We start from the raw sequence: 17,199 nt of genomic DNA, 5'->3' as shown, positions 1-17,199 counted from the left end.
GAGAGAGAGAACTCAAGCTGCAGAGGGAGAGGGAGAAGCAGGCTTTCTGCTAAGTAGAGAGCCCAGTGGGGGCTTATTCCCAGCACCCCAGGATCATGACCCAAGCTGAAGGCAGGTGCTTACCCAACTGAGCCAGGCTCCAGAAACTTAGAATTCTTAATTGGCTTGTAACTTCTTGGTTATCATATTTAGGTGTTTTTAATATACTTGTGTGGTTTCTTGTGGTTGGGTTGAGGGCAGCAGAAATGCTGGAGAGGGCGTGAGGGTGGTCTGTAGGAAAGGGGGAGAACACTGTATTTTAATTTTTTTCTTTTATTCTTATTGTTATTACTAGATACCATTAAGGAGCAATTATTAGTTCTAGGAACTGTGAAAAAATATGTTCTGTGCATTATTATATTTAATTTTCATAACTCTAGGAAGTAAGTCTCATTGCCATTTTATCTATGAGGAAAGTTAGACTTGTCATCTAGGACTTCATCCAAGGATACACAGCTAGTAAGTATCTTTAAGTAACTGGCTCACTCCAAAGACCAGGGTCTTAATCACTGTGCTAATAACAAGACAGTCTTGTCCAGCATTAAAAAAAACAAATATCCCATTAAATGTCCATTAGCCTAGGAGAATCTGTTTTCTAGCATAAATATATGTGACCCCTTTTTGGAAAATTACTATGTAACACTTTATTCTTTTTGAAGGAATCTTCATTAAGAGAAAGTTTCTTAGAATTGGAAGTGCTAGAGATTTCTAAGCATTTTTGCGAGCATATAACAATTTTTAAAAGTCAGGTGGTAAGTAGAAGACTTTAAATAAAATATAACCTATGAGAGGAATCCCTGAATTACTACCAGGTGCTCACTGGCCATTCTCACTTTGATCCTATTTTTCACCTTTATGTGACACTGTTTCTTAGTATTTTGTATTTTTGGGTTTGCATGCGAAGTCGCTTAAGCCAAGGTGCTGTACCTACCTGTTCTTTGTAGTCCCCATGCTTTTAGTAAGGTCCTCTTTCTTTGGCCGTATTTATGCAGTAATACCAGGAAGTTTGGTAAAACTGTGTGACTGAGGAGAGGATGTTATCTCCTTTGGTAGATGTCTGCTGAGCTTACTTGATTATGTCTTTCTCAACTCCTGGGTTTCTTATTGATTCGTTTGGTCAGTAGTGATGTATAAAACACGGAAGTCAACAGAAAATTTTCTTTTGAGTGCGAATGATTGGCTTGGGAAAAGATGTTGCTAAATCCCTTAGGAGGTGGCTGAAAAATGTTGTCCCTTATAAAATAGAAGCATGAGAAGAAATAATGACTTCAAGAATAGAACTGTTGAATAAATTTTCAGTGTAGCAAAGCATAAAGTATGTGTTACCATTGAAACCATCTCAGATGACCTACAGTGAAGGAGAAAGAGCATAAACTGGAGACTTTTTAAACCTGAAAAACATGATTAAGTTTTATTTCTAAACTGTGTGTTTTTCATTTTTTCTAGAGAGATTTAAGATTGGCTCTGGGGCAGGTGAACAAAATTTGACATACCAAAGGCATTTTTTAAAAAATTTTTAAATTTTTTTATAAACATATAATGTATTATTAGCCCCAGGGGTACAGGTCTGTGAATTGCCAGGTTTACACACTTCATATCACTCACCATATCACATATCCTCCCCAATGTCCATAACCCCACCATCCTCTCCCTACCCACCTCCCCCAGGTCACCCTCAGTTTGTTTTGTGACATTAGAGAGTCTCTTATGGTTTGTCTTCCTCACCAAGGGCATTTTTAAAAAAGATTTTATTTATTTATTTATTTTGAGAGGGAAAGAGAAGGAGAGAGTGAGCACGAACGGGGGGAGGGGTAGAGGAAGAGGGAGAAGCAGGTTCCTTGATGAGCAGGGAGCCCTATTGTGGGACTGGATCTCACGACGCTGGGATCACAACCTGAGCTGAAGGCAGATGCTTAACAAACTGAGCTACCCAGGTGCCCAATATTTTGGCTTTTTCTTTATTTTTAATGATCTTAACAGGAATTTTCTTCATTTGGTCATTTATTCTGTTTCTTATTCCTCTGCTGTTTGAGGTTATCAGGAATTTTATTTTGATAGTCTTTTCTATGCTTGGTTCTCAGAAGGCAGTCCCTTGTAAAGGTAAGTATGAGGTAGCTGACATTGTTCAGAGTATTCTGTGATGAAAATGAAAAACAACTTGAAGTATATGATATTTAAATTTCTTATAGATTTTTTTGGGGAGAGAGTGAGGATTGCCACAGGAGGAAACTTAAAATAATTTCTTCGTTTGAAATGAATATACAGAAGAGAAAACCCCCCCCCCCCCTTTTCGTTGTCCTCACACCAAAGTATTTGGGAGACACTGACTCCCTGCCCTTCAATTTTCCTCACATGTCTCATGATGTTTTTCTAGGGTTTTCAGGCTATTTCCCCCTAATATTTCAGAACTCTTGCCATTGTGCATTCTTAGATTTTTGGGGACATTTCTCAGGACTCTTTCTGGGAACCCTAAAGTGCTTCAATCTGTATCAGTGAGAGTTGACTGGGTGATCAAATGTTCCCTTTTTCAGCTTCAGTGGCAAGGATTTACCTCCTCCCCTTTACTGGTTATTAACTATTCATTTTTGATAATAGATACCTGATTTATACTTTATAGTATTTATTTATCTTTATTTCAAAAAGTATTTGGGAATTACAGGCTTCTTAGGAAAGCTGGTTGTCTTTCCTCGCCTTCGTCTTGAGATAGTAATTATCCATGGGAGTAGAGAGTAATCTTTTTGGGAGTTGGTGAGAATATCTATAAACAGACAGATGTACAGATTATCTGTAGTTCATCAGGATATTCTCCCTCAGTTTTTTATCTGTTAAAATGATTTTTCTGTTTTTCATTCTCTGTTATTTATACATCTTTAGCAGGCATGTGTGCGCACGCGCACACACATACAACATGAGACTTAAGGCCTGACACATATAGGAGTTCTAGAACATTCTAAATACACTGTGATTCATAATACAGGTTTGCTTTTAAAACAGGGTACCTGTGCTGAATAGCCTCATAAACATCTTCTCTTCTCTCCATTTTTCTTTTCTGGAGGGACCAGGATATGTCTTCAGAATAAAGGGAGGGATCTAATTTTTATATCATAGGTAGCATCAAAGAAGGAAGTACTTTGAGGGTGAAGAGCTTTCATTCTTGCTAGTTTATGAGTTAAATCAAAAGCTGAAATAAAAGATTCTATATCAGCTACCTTCTTATACCATATTTTGGGATGCAGATCAAAACATGCAGGTGATTTTAAGAGCACAGGTAGTATTAGAACCAAGGCAGAATTAACCAAGGTTGTTCTTACGGACACCTTTCAGGAATGGTAAAAGAAGAGGGAAGAGGCAGGAATACAAGGTAAAAACTACCAGTGCACACCTTGAATTTGATTTGTATGTTCCTGAAAATGAAGTTGAAAAAAACAAACAACCCTAATGTTGGGTATTGTCTGAATTTATTCCTCCATCTGCATTATATGCATAGGATTTGTAAGTTTCAAAAACATTTTTTCTATGTTCTTTTTGTATAGACATAACTAATATAAACTGTGTGGTTGCTAACATGACAAGTAGTCCACATTCTGCATGTCTATTCCTGTATCCTCATTCACTCCTAAATTCATGACAGTGTGTTATTTAAACCTACATTATTTTTCTAGATTTTTGTAGATTTTTCATAGATACTCAGGATAATGAGTATCTACTCATTATCTACTCATAGATAATCAGGCTAAGAGAGTGTCATAAATAGAAGTTTGAATTTTAGTTGAGTGCTTTTACTGCATCTGTTGTTATGATCATGTGGTTTTCTTATTAATCTGATAGTGTGAATTACACTCATTGCTTTTCTTTAGTGTTCAGTTAGGTTTGGATTGCTGGGGCTAATATTTTGTTAGAGGTTTTTATGTATATGTTCGCTTGGTGTATTGATCTGTAGTTTTTTGGTAATGTCTTTGTCTTGGTTTAGTATTGTTGGCCTCATGAAATATAATGTTCCCTCCTCTTTTCTGCAAGAGATTGTGTAGAATTAACCAGTAAAACTCTCTGAGTCTGGAGTTTCCTTTTTTTGAGGAGCTACCACTACAGATTCACTGTTTAGATACAATTATTCTGGTATCTATTTCTCCTTGTATAGTTTTTGTAGTTTGTGTGTCAGCTTTGAAGGAATTGCTTCGTTTCGTCTAGGCTGTCAGACTTAGGGTCCTAGAGGGGTTCCTTGTATTTATTATCCTTTTAATAGCTGTTGTTTCAGTAATGTCCTCTCTCTTTCATCCTGTTAGTGGTAATTTGTCTTTCTTATTTCTTGGTTAGCCTGGCCAGAAGTAGAAGTTCATCAGTGTTATTGATCTTTTCAAAGAACCAGCTTTTGCTTTCATTGATTTTAATCCATTGTGTTTCTGTTCTCAATTTCATTGATTTCTGCTCTGGTTTTTTTGGTAAGATGTTATTTTTAAGTAATCCCTACACCAGGCGTGGGGCTTGAACTCAACCCTGGATTGAACCCTGCATTGGGCTCCATACTGGGTGTGGAGGCTACTTAAGATTTCTCTTCCCTTTACTCCTCCCCAGCGTGCTTGCTCGTGCACTGTCTAAAAAAGTTTTTTTTCCTAGACTTTTTTTTTACCACAGATTATTTAAAGTATATTGTTTAATACCCAGATATTTGGGGAAATTTTCCCAGATCTTTTGCTATTGATTTTAATATAATTTCATTGTGGTCTGAGAATGTACTTTTTTCATTTTAAAAAACGATTTTTTAAAGTTTATTTTAAAAAATTTATTTGACAAACAGATCACAAGTAGGCAGAGAAGCAGGCAGAGAGAGAAGAGAGCAGAGAGCTCAATGCAGGGCTTGATCCCAGGACCCTGGGATCCAAAAAATGATTTTTAAAAAAAAGATTTTATTTGTTTATTTGACAGAGGCACAGTGACAGAGAGAACAGAAGTAGTGGGAGTGGGAGAGGGAGAAGCAGGCTTCCTTCTGAGCAGGGAGCCTGATGCAGGGCTCGATCCCAGGACGCGGGAACCATGACCTGAGCTGAAGGCAGACACTTAACGATTGAGCCACCCAGGTGCCCCTAAAAAATGATTTTTAAGGGGTACCTGGGTGGCACAGTCAGTTAAGCATCTGCCTTCGGCTTTGGGTCCTCCCTCTACCTCTGTCATCCCCCACCCTGTGTTCTCTCTTGCTTACTCTCTTTGTCAAATAAATAAAATCTTAAAAAAAAAGATTTTTAAGATTTGTTTTATGGCCCAGAATATCTTTGTGAATGTATAAAGTACACTTGAAAAGAATATACACTCAATGTATGTTCAGCAATTGCTGGGTGAAGTGTTCTGTAAATGTCACTTAAGTTAGGTGGTAATACTATTGAGGTCTACTTCCTGATTTTTTGTCCACTTGTTTTAACAGTTATTGAGTTGAAAGTCTTTAACTATAATTATGGATTTGTCTGTTTCTCCTGTTCGATCCATTAGTTTTTGCCATTTATTACAAAGCTCTTTTTTTTTTTTTTTTTAGATGCGGATGTATTTATGATGATTATACCTTTTTGGAGAATTGACCCCTTTATCATTTTGTAGTGGCCCTCTTATCCTTGACAGTCTTTCTGATTCTGAAGTCTACTTTAAAATTGATTTGGTTCTACTAACCTTTTGATGAGTATATGGTATCTTTTTCTGTTGCTTTATCTTTTCCTACCTTAATCTTTGTGTTTAGTGGGCTTTTGTAGATGGCATTTAACTTGATCATGCTTTTTCATCCAGTCTGACAATTTGCCTAACTGGTGTTTTTAGATCATTCACATTTAAAGTAATTATTAATATAGTTAGATTAAAACTTACCATCTTGCGAGCTATTTTCCATTTGTTGCATTTTTTTCTTTTTTTTTTAAAAAAGATTGTATTTATTTATTTTAGAGACACAGAAATATCATGAGTAGGGGGAGGGGCAGAGTCGGAGAGGGTAGAGCAGACTTCCCCCTGAGTAATGAGCCCCATGTGGGGCTTGATCCCAGGTCTTTGAGATCATGACTGATCCAGAGGTAGACACTTAACTGACTGAGCCACCCAGGTGCCCCTATTTGTTGCATTTCTTTGTTTTTTCTTCTTTTGCCTTGTGTAGTGTGAATTGAGATTTTTGTTAGTATTCTTATATCCTCCCTCCTGACTTATTTTTGCTTACTTAAAATGGTTTTTAGGGGTGCCAGGGTGGCGCAGTCAGTTAAGCATTCGACTTTTGATTTTGGTTCAGGTCATGATCTCAGGGTCATGGGATCCAGCCCCATGTTGGACTCTGTGCTCAGTGGGGAGTCTGCTTGAGGATTCTCTCCCTCTGCCCCTGCTTGCACTCACTCTCTCTCTCTTAAATAAATAAATACATTTTTAAAAAATGGCTTTTAGTGGTTGCCTTTGGTTTTACAGTATTCATTTAAAAATAACCTGAGTAACACATGAAAAAATATTCATCATCACTAGCCATCAAGGAGATTCAAATTAAAACCACATTGAGATACTACCTTACACCAGTTAGAATGGCCAAAATTAGCAAGACAGGAAACAATATGTGCTGGAGAGGATGTGCAGAAAGGGGAGCCCTCTTACACTGTTGGTGGGAATGCAAGTTGGTGCATCCAATTTCCTCAAGAAATTAAAAATAGAGCTTCCCTATGACCCTGCAATTGCACTACTGGGTATTTACCCCAAAGATACAGATGTAGTGAAAAGAAGGGCCATCTGTACCCCAATGCCACGGTTACCAAACTGTGGAAAGAACCAAGATGTCCTTCAGCAGACAAATGGATAAGGAAGATGTGGTCCATACACACTATGGAATATTATGCCTCCATCAGAAAGGACGAGTACCCAACTTTTGTAGCAACGTGGACGGGACTGGAAGAGATTGTGCTGAGTGAAATCAGTCAAGCAGAGAGTCAATTATCATATGGTTTCACTTATTTGTGGAGCATAACAAATAGCATGGAGGACATGGGGAGATGGAGAGGAGAAGGGAGTTGAGGGAAATTGGAAGGGGAGATGAACCATGAGAGACTGGACTCTGAAAACAACCTGAGGGTCTTGAAGGGGCAAGGGGGGTGGGAGGTTGGGGGAACAAGGTGGTGGGTATTAGGGAGGGCATGTATTGCATGCAGCACTGGGTGTGGTGCAAAAACAATGAATACTGTTACGCTGAAAAGAAAAAAAAAAGAATTTAAGAAACAAAACAGGATCATAGGAGAGGGGAGGGAAAATAAAATAAGATGTAAACTGAGAAAGAGGCAAACCATAAGAGACTTTTAACTATAGGAAACAAACTGCGGGTTACTGGAGGGCAGCGGGGGGGGATGGGGTAACTGGGTGATGGGTATTTTTTTTTTTAAGATTTTATTTATTTATTTGACAGAGATCACAAGTAGGCAGAGGCAGGCAGAGAGAGAGAGAGAGAGAGAGAGGAGGAAGAAGGCTCCCTGCTGAGCAGAGAGGCCAATGCAGGGCTCGATCCCAGGACCCTGGGATCATGACCTGAGCCGAAGGCAGAGGCTTTAACCCACTGAGCCACCCAGGCGCCCCTGGGTGATGGGTATTAAGGAGGGCACTTGACATAATAAGCATGAGATGTTTTATGCAACTGATAAATCACTGAACTCTACCTCTGAAACTACTAATACACTATATGGCCCTTCTTTTCACTACATTTCTGTCTTTGGGATAAATACCCAGTAGTGGAATTAGGTGATCCTGGTGGTGGGTATTAAGGAGAGCACGTATTGCATGGAGCACTGGGTGTGGTGCATAAACAATGAATCTTGGAACAGTGAAAAAATAAAATTAAAACTAAATTAATTAAAAAAATAACCTGAGTAACTTTCAAATGATACCACTTCACATGTAGTGAATATATCTCAATAGTGTATGTTCCTAAATTTTCCTTTCACTGTCGTTACATATTTTGCTGTGTATGCTATAAATACTCAGTACATTGTTCATTACTTTAAACAATTGTATTTGGGAGCAATTAAAAATATGAAAAAGAAGATCATTTATTTTACCTTTTTATTCATTTTTTTGGTATTAATCCAAGCTTCTCACCTTTATCATATTCCTTCTGCCCAAAGAACTACCTTTAATATTTCTTACAGGGTGAATCTGCTGGCAATGAATTCTGTTTTTGTTTGTCTGGGAGAGTATTTCTTCTTCATTTATGAAGGATGTTTTCACTTGATGTAGAGTGCTGTTTGGGCAGTTTTTTTCTTTCAGCATTTCAAGTTGTCACTTAACTGTCTTCTGAACTTGAAAAACTTCTGACTGAAAGTTTATTGTAATCTTATTTTTTTCCTTTGTGTGTAATATGTTTTCCCTGGCTACCTTTCAGCAGTTTAATGCCTTCTAGCAATTTAAATGTGATATGCCCTGGTGCAAGTATTTTTGGGGGAAGACATATTTATCTTCTTTGTTTTTAGAGTTTCTTAAGTCTGTAATTAGGTATCTTATCACTAATTTTGGTAAGTTCTTGGGCATTCTAATATTTTTTCTCCATTCACTCTTTCTCCTGACATTGTAAGTAAGTATCTGTATGTTACACTGTTTGATAATTTCCCACATTTCTTATATATTCTCTCCTATTTTATTTTCCTACTATATTTTCTTCTTTACATTTCAGTTTGGGTGTTTCTCTTAGCGTCTTTTCAAGTTCATTGGTTCTTTTTTCAGCTGTTTGAAGTCTAGTAATAATCTTTTATTTGTGTGTTTTTATTTCTAAATTTCTGTTTGATTCTTATGATTTCCATGTCCCTGCGAATTTACCTATCTGATCTTGCATGTTGACTACCTTTTCCATTACAGTTTTAAACATATTAAGCATGTTTTAAACTACCTGATAGTTCCAAAATCTGTGTCATATCTGAGTCTAGTTGTGATGATTGCTTTGTTTCTTCAAGCTGTGTTTTTGGCATACTTTATAATTCTTTTTTGAATGCTGGACCATGTATAGGACAGGAAATCCTGAAGTAATATTTTATATGCTTAGAGAAGACTGCAGATTTCCTTCTGCTAGTCCTTTAAGGTGGAATTTGTGTTAACTTGTTGGGGTTTGGGCTGTGTTTGAAATTTATTATTGCTGTGGTTACCAGAGTTGATACTTATTTCGCCGTGGGAGCCCAGAGACTTTGTATTTTCCTACTGTCCCTTGTCTCCCAAGTGTCTTTTATCTCCTTGCTTGGCTTTGGATTTTACTTTGGTGCTGTTTCTCAGAGTCTGTCTCTTGCAGCTATCTTTCACTGTTACTGTTAGAGCTTGTTAGCATGGTGATGAAGGGTAAGAGGAGTTCTGTGATGGTCTGTTAAGCTTCAGATTAGCCAGGTACTAGAACCTGGGTCTCAGAAGTTTGGCCTTCATAAAACTTTACATGCCACTTCCTTGGGTAGAGCTTCCCCTTGTTCTTTTTACCCAACTGCAATATCTAGGTTAATTTTGTTAGCTCTTATTTTGGCCAAGTTTTTTTTTTTTAATTTTTCAAGATTTTTTTTTTTTTTTTTTAATTTATTTGAGAGAAGCAGCATGAGCAAGGGGGAGGAGCAGAGGGAGATAAAGAAGCAGACTCCTGCTGAGCAGGAAGCCTGATGCACGGTTTGATTCCAGGACCCTGAGATCATGACCTGAGCCACCCAGTTTCCCTCAAGGTTTTTTTTTTTTTAATTTTTAAAGATTTTTTAAAATTTGTTTTTATTTTTAAAATTTTTAAAAATAATTAACATATAATGTATTGTTTGTTCCAAGGGTACAGGAAGGTGATTCATCAGTTTTACACAATACATAGTGCTCACCATAGCACATACCCTTCCCATTGTCTATCACCCAGCCACCCCATCCCTCCCATCCCCCTCCACTCCAGCAACCCTCAGTTTGTTTCCTGAGATTAAGAGTCTCTTATGGTTTGTCTCCCTCTCTGGTTTAGTTCTGTTTCATTTTTTTCCCCCCTCTCTTCCCCTATGATCCTCTGCCTGGTTTCTCAAATTCCACCTGTCAGTGAGATCATATGATAATTGTCTTTCTCTGATTGAGGAGCAGACTCCTGCTGAGCAGGAAGCCCAACACGGGACTTGATCCCAGGACCCTAAGCTCATGACTTGAGCCGCCCAGGTGCCCCTAAGGTGTTTTTTGTTTTTGTTTTTGTTTTTGTTTTTAAAGATTTGAAAAAAAAAAACAAACCTCATTAGTTTATCAAGAGAGAGAAGGGCAGGGGTGGGAGGAGATGGGGTAGGGAAAGAGAGAGAGAGACTCTGAGGCAGACTCTACACTGGGCATGGAGCCCAGCTCGGGCCTAGATCTCATGACTGGCAAGATCATGTCCTGAGCTGAAACAAAGAGTCATAGCCACCCAGATTCCCCTAGCTAAGGTTTTTAGAGCTCTCTCAACTAAAGACTGCATAAAGGTCATTGTTAATTTAGATTGTGAAGATTGAGTGCCAGTATTCTTCATCTTTGTTTCCCCCCCAGTTATAGTGGAATTCACCCAGTGTTCTCAGGGTTACAGGCCTTGATGATTTTTTCTTTGTAGATTAACCCTTTTGTTCCAGAGGGAGATTGGGGGAACTAGGTCTGGGCTGATGGGCATTGCCTATTCTACTCTTCTAACTCCATAGGGGTGAGTGACGGCAAGTTGAGGAGCTTTTTCTGCATTGTCTCAGATCCCCCCTGCATTAAAGATTCTTTTCAGGTTCTTGGAGAAAAAGCCTCAGGTGGGAACACTCTTACCATTGTAGTCACCAGGGGCTTTAGGCTCTCACGTTAGCCCACATTCAGTCTTAAGCCGTTTGTCAAAATTTGTGGTTTAAGTCCTCCTAACTCCACAGTATTTCCTTTAGTCAGAAAGAAAGCTTTCCCTCCAGGGTTTTAGCTTGTGCAGCTTCTATGTTGCTCCCTGTTGTATTTTTAAAGTGTATGTATGTAAGTATGTATATTTTTTTGAGTGTAGTTGACGTACAGTGTTACATTATTTTTAGGCGTACAGCTTAGTGACTTGACTAGTTTATGTATTATGCTACATTGACCACAAGTGTAACCACGATCTGTCCCATTACATTGCTATTACAGTGTCATTGACTGTATCCTTATACTGTGCCTTTTATTTCCATGCCTTATTCCCGAACTGGAAGCCTGTATTTCCCTTTCCCCCTCACCCATTTTGTCCAACCTCCTATCCCTGCTGTATTGCCTAAAGGTTGGATCAGGAGAAAATGGAGGGTGGAAGGGGGAGTGTGGCTCTTTCCTTTTGCTGAACATTAGGAATCCACATTGTGGTCAGAGAATAACTTGTGAGACTTACCTTAGGGCTCAGTATATGATCAGTTTTGATAAATGATCTCTCAGTACTCAATATTTATTCTGCATTTACTTAGTAGTGTAGGTCTGGTTAATCATGCTATTCAAATCTCTTTTTATCTTTTTCTTCCCTCTTTCTGGGTCATTTGTTCTGTCAGCTACTGGTATTAAAAGTTTCCTTATTACAATTATATTGATATATTTACTACTTGTAATTCTGCCAACTTTCACTTTATATATTTGAAGGCTATGTTACTACATGCATACAAATTTTAATTTGTTATATCTTACTGATAAGTTACACATTGAATCCTACAAATGCTTTTTGTATTAAAGTCTACTTTGAGTACTATTAATATGACTAGAGAGGCTTTTCTTTTTTGTATGACCTTTCCATACTTTTCATTTTTTATTTTTAAGATTTTATTTATTTATTTGAAAGACAGAGATCACAATTAGGCAGAGAGACAGGCAGAGGGAGAGAAAGGGAAGAAGGCTCCCTGCTGAGTAGAGAGCCCGATGCGGGACTCGATCCCAGGACCGTGAGATCATGACCCGAGCTGAAGGCAGAGGCTTTAACCCACTGAGCCACCCAGGCGCCCCATCCATACTTTTCATTTTTAACTGTTTCTATCTTTGTATCCTAGGTGTGATTCTTGTGAACACCATAATAGTTGAATTTTGTTCTTTATTAGTGTAATTATTTTTATCTTTTGATCTGATTGCATTAGTGTAATTACTGGAATATTTGGGTTTAGATTTGACCTCTTACATTTTGCTTTTTATATGTTCTACTTGTTCTGTGATTTTTCTTTTGCTCTTTTTTTGCATTCATTTGGGCATTTTAATTCTGTATTTTCTTTCTATTTAACATAGTAATTAAATACTATTTTACTGTTTTTTAAATGTTTACCCTAGAGATTGAAATATGTATTTTATTCTTTTTTAAAAAATGTTTATATTTCAATACATAATAATAGTCATAAGACACAGAATTCAAAAGGTACAAAAGATTATATGATAGGAAGTCCTGCCTCATGTTTACCCACCAGCCACCCCATTCTTCAGCTGCCTCAGGAAATGTGTAACCACCAGTACACATTTTTATTTTTTAAAGATTTATTTATTTATTTTAGAGAGAGAGTTCATGTATGTGTGCGCACAAGCAGGGGGAGAAGAAGAAGTAGGCTCCCTGAGAAGCAGGGAGCCCAATGAGGGGCTCGATCCCAGGACCCTGGGATCATGACTTGAGCCAAAGGCAGACAGACACTCAACTTAACTGAGCCACCTAGGTGCCCCCATCTACCACTTTACTGGCTCCCAAACATACTGTGTTTACTGGTCTTCCAGCTGGTAGTCTTGGTCCATAATTTTCCTGCTTACTCATCTTCTCAACCTTAAAAGCTCAGTTTAAGCCTCTTTCTCATAATGAAGCTTTCCCAAACAAATATAATCTTAACTGATCTTCTAATGGTAATTGCAGTTTTCCTTACACCTTTTAGCTTTAATGATATTCTTTTGTGCTATTTTCCTTAAGTTTCAGGTATGTAAATCTTACTTTATGTCCCAGATTGTGAGTTCCTTGAGGGCAGGATGATATGCTTTCATTTGTGTAATGCTAAGAACATAGCAAATGCCCCCCAAATACTTGTCTAATTAAATTGCCTCTCTGGTAGTGGCTGTGTCAGATCATTTTCCACAAAAGTTTGAATTCTCATGCCTCCTGATTCTCAGTTGTTCATGGTAGTTATAGTTTTTAGAGTTCGTTTTGAATACAAAATTGCAGATATAGAATTCCAAGGTACTTGAAAAAATATTTGCATATAAAATTGTCTTGTTTATGTACTTGTTTTGCATTTCATGTTACTTGAGATTAGAATTAATCCCCATTCCTAATTCAGTATCATAGTGTAAATCTATTCATTGCTACTTAATGACATGTGTACTTCCTTAAGTACTAACAAGTTAACACTCTTTTTTCTAAAGTATCTTCTATGTTGTTTATAGTTTTTCTTGATTATATTTTCAAAAAAATTAGAGGATACTGAAAAATACTAGAAAAAATTACCCTACACCTACCAGTGAAAGATAAATGTTAACATTTGTTATACATAAACTCATTTTTTTCTATGTAAATATAATAGCTTCTCCCCACTCAGTTTTTCAATTTATAATTCTTAATGTTTGCTTTTCAGCTTGTCCTAAAAGGATTCCTGTACACCTTAGAAGTGCTTGAGGAAGAGTGATAAAGGCAAGTATATAAAACTCTTAATGGTTAGTAAAATAACTTGGTTCATAGCCATAACAAAAACTTTGATCACCTTATCAAAAGAAAAAGAAAAAAAGATAATTTGTATATAATTTGAATGGTTTTCCAAAGCACCCTCCTAAACATTTGCCAGACTTTTAAAACAATTTTTAAACTTATCTCTGATATTCATTCAGTGTAGCTTGTTTCTTGACTATGAAGTAGTGGTGTAATATGTCTTCGGTGAAACTGTTCTAGAAAAATTATTAAAAATTCTGAGAATTTAACAAGTTCTCTGAAATGCCTGCTCTGTAAGTAGCTAGCTACCTTGTCTTTTTCCTACTTTGTATTCCTTCTCCTTATACCCTTTTTTTCCCCATACCCTTTTGCTCCCTTTTCTTTTTGTCTACTTTTCCTAGTTTACTTATAAGAACTTTAAGAACTTTACTTTTCAGAGAAGCTGAGTGAATAAAAGACAAGCCAACATTTCTTTCATATGGAAGTACACTTAACTTCGCAGTTGAATTTGTTTGTATTAAACCAGGTATCTCAATATATTATTTGGAAAGTTGTATAAACTGAGCAACTGGTTACTCATTTGAATTTCCTGTCTTAAAGAAGAAAATAGGAGTCCTCTTTTTTTCAAAATAGGTATTTATTATTAAAAAAATTATAAAAATTGCCTTTTTATTGCTGCCTTCGGCTCAGGTCATGATCCCAGCGTCCTGGGATCAAGTCCCGCATCGGGCTCCTTGCTCCTTGCTCCTTGCTCTGCTTCTCCCTCTGCCTCTGCCTGCCATTCTGTCTGCCTGTGCTTGCTCTCTCGCCCTCTCTCTCTGATAAATAAATAAAATGTTAAAAAAAAAAAAATTTGTTTCAAGCCTCCAAAAAAGTGTGCTCTGTCTTTAGTCTTCAGTGGCAGTACATTTTGATGGTATAGAAAATACCATCACAAGCATTCCACAGAACTTTGTTAGAATGTACAAAGATAGGACAGAAGCCAGAAGCCCTAAAGGGATTAAAAAAATATTTCAAATAAGTATTCCTGAAGTTAATATAAATGGGTTACAGAATAGTTAACATCCATGTGTAATTTTGCAAAGCAAAAATGATTAGTTTTGTATGTCTGCACTTTGTTTCAGCCTTTCCAAAACACTTTTAAATGCAAAAATTGAAAATTTTCCAGTTACCTGAAACTTCAAAAATCTATTGTACTTTGAAAAAAGTGGGAAAAGCAGCATCATTTAAATAGTGGTTAACTCACAGATGTATATGCAACTGACAACAAGCACTTTCACTGTGACTCAGGCAGGTCAGAGCCCCCAGCTTACGATCCACAGCAGAACCAGGGGCAGCCTCTCTGATAGTTAAGACAAAAGGTCATGAGAAGTGGGTATGCAGTGTAGGGCATCCCATGTGCTTGCTTGTGGAGGAAAAGGGTCAAAATTAAAAGGGCTTTCCTTAGGAGACCTAAAAAATTTTGGCATTACTGAATTCATTCAGTGCTTGCATTCTTACTGTCAGCAGTTTTTAGTTAATTATTACATCATCACTGGTATTTTGAGCACAGTATTTCATGTTCCTTAATATTTGCCGTATTGTTGAAAGGTAACTTCAAAGCTTTCCTGTTGGCCTACAGACAATTTTAGCAAGCTTCAAAATTTTGACCGTATTACTTGTTTGTATTGATATCATAGCAATAATGCAGATGATAGCTACAAGTTTAAGTACTAGTACATTGTAGAGGCAATGCAACAGGTTGTTTGTTTCTCAAAATTCTTATCTTACAACTTGATATTTAAAGCTCAATTTAGGTTTCTTTAGGGTTCCATGCTAAGTAAGCCTCTGCTGGTTAGTATAATTAAGGAATATCTTGGCTTTACAAATCCCAGAATTCATTACTTTTCTAATATATAACCTTTGCAGCTCTATAGATGGCCTGTGTAAGCTTTGACTTGACAACTATTTCTAGGTTTTCCTAGGAATGCTGGCATTTTTCATTTGTAATTAATCATCACTTTCAGTTACTTGAAAATAAAAATAATGTACAACTGCTAGTGAAATCTCAAATGAAGTTATTGATAATTAAAATATACTATGTTTTCCTTTTTTAAAATAAGAAGCAGATGCCTGCTTGATTCGTTTATAACATTGCCTAAAGAAACAAGTTTACTGGTAAAAACTTTATATACAAGACAAGTAGGTCTTTTGGTTTTCCAAATAGTAACCTTGATACCATTCCTTTAATCGTGGTATCTTTTAATCTCATGGAGGAATTGATTTTATACTTTTTGTTTCCAAAACAACAAAGTCAGTTTTATTGTTTAGCTAATACAATACAAATAAGGAAAATACTAAATTACTTCCTTATTATCAGTCTGCTGCTTTCACATCCTCCCATCTTCTTAGGGTCTAAATTGCCCAGCACAAGAGATTAGTTACTGGATTATCTTGGTTACATAGCTCTTATTCTCTGAGGAGCTCGATGCTTTGCAGAATGGAAGTAATTCAATAAATATTAGTCTGCTCTATGAACTCATGAGGGAAGGTGAGTATAATTAAATACATGTACTTTTGGTAACATTTTTGCCCTCAACGAGCCCCAGAAAATTCCAATAAAGACCAAGACAGCCATTAACCTAATAAGGATTAAGGGATTCTTTCTTGGCTCCCCCAAAGGGAAGAGAAAAAAAACAAAAGCAGTAGGCAATCAGGACAAGGGTAAGAAGCCCCAGTGGTATGGCAGGATTTCAGCGTGGCCACAAATAATTTGAGCAAAAGGCAGTGAAATTTCCCATTCTCTCAACTGCTATTCATTTGGGAGCAAAGAATTTTGTGATATTTGGGAGCAAAGAATTTTGTGATATTTAAAAAGCAGGAAGGTACTGGTGAGTGACAAATGTCTTTAAGTCTGTCACAATGTTTAATGTTCCTGAATCATGAAGAAGTAAGGAGGTGGGGAAGTAGTTGAAAAAATACAGACAGCCGAGCCACAGTTGACAGTACCATATACATGGTTAAGAGGGTCCTCTTAGAGTAGTTACCATGAGGAAGATTCTAGCAGGTTTGCGTGCCTATCCCTCTCAACTTCAGCAGCTTTGTGTTTATAGTGAACTCTCTCTCTCTCTCTCTCTCTCTCTCTCTTTTTTTAAAGGTTTTATTTATTTATTTGACAGAGAGAAAGCACAAGTAGGCAGAGCAGCAGGGAGAGGGAGAAGCAGGCTCTCCGTTGAGCAGGGAGCCCCATATAGGGCTCCATTTCAGGACTCTCGGATCATGACCTGAGCTGAAGGCAGCCGCTAAGCCAACTGAGCCACCCAGAGCCCCTCACAGTGAACTCTTAAATCTAGCTAATTTATGCCTTTTAGATGGCTACTTGGTGGCAGGGAGTCACCATATCCCGAGAACCAGAGGGCCTCATTTGTAGTGACTTAGGCTGTTCGAAGTACTTGGTAGTGAAGGGAGTTTTAAAGCTTGTTGAACAAAAGGTTGAGGGAAAATAGGGAAATAACTTCCTACACCATAATTTGTCCTCTCTAGCAGGTTCTGTGCATTAATACAAATTTATATATTTGCAAAAACTCAATACA

At 37.3% G+C, this 17,199-nt stretch overlaps 1 long non-coding RNA gene across 1 annotated transcript in view; it reads left to right on the top strand.

Moving 5' to 3' along the window:
- The window catches only part of LOC132011580 (uncharacterized), a 64,362-nt gene extending 50,750 nt beyond the window's left edge, over positions 1-13,612 (top strand). Inside the window, exon 3 of the long non-coding RNA XR_009402406.1 lies at positions 13,557-13,612. This is a non-coding gene — a long non-coding RNA (uncharacterized LOC132011580). The remainder of the gene's footprint in view (positions 1-13,556) is intronic.
- The last annotated feature ends 3,587 nt before the right edge of the window (positions 13,613-17,199 follow it).

Source organism: Mustela nigripes, chromosome 2, assembly GCF_022355385.1.
Source record: "Mustela nigripes isolate SB6536 chromosome 2, MUSNIG.SB6536, whole genome shotgun sequence".
Lineage (NCBI taxonomy): Eukaryota > Metazoa > Chordata > Mammalia > Carnivora > Mustelidae > Mustela > Mustela nigripes.
This window is presented reverse-complemented; position numbering and strand designations above follow the sequence as displayed.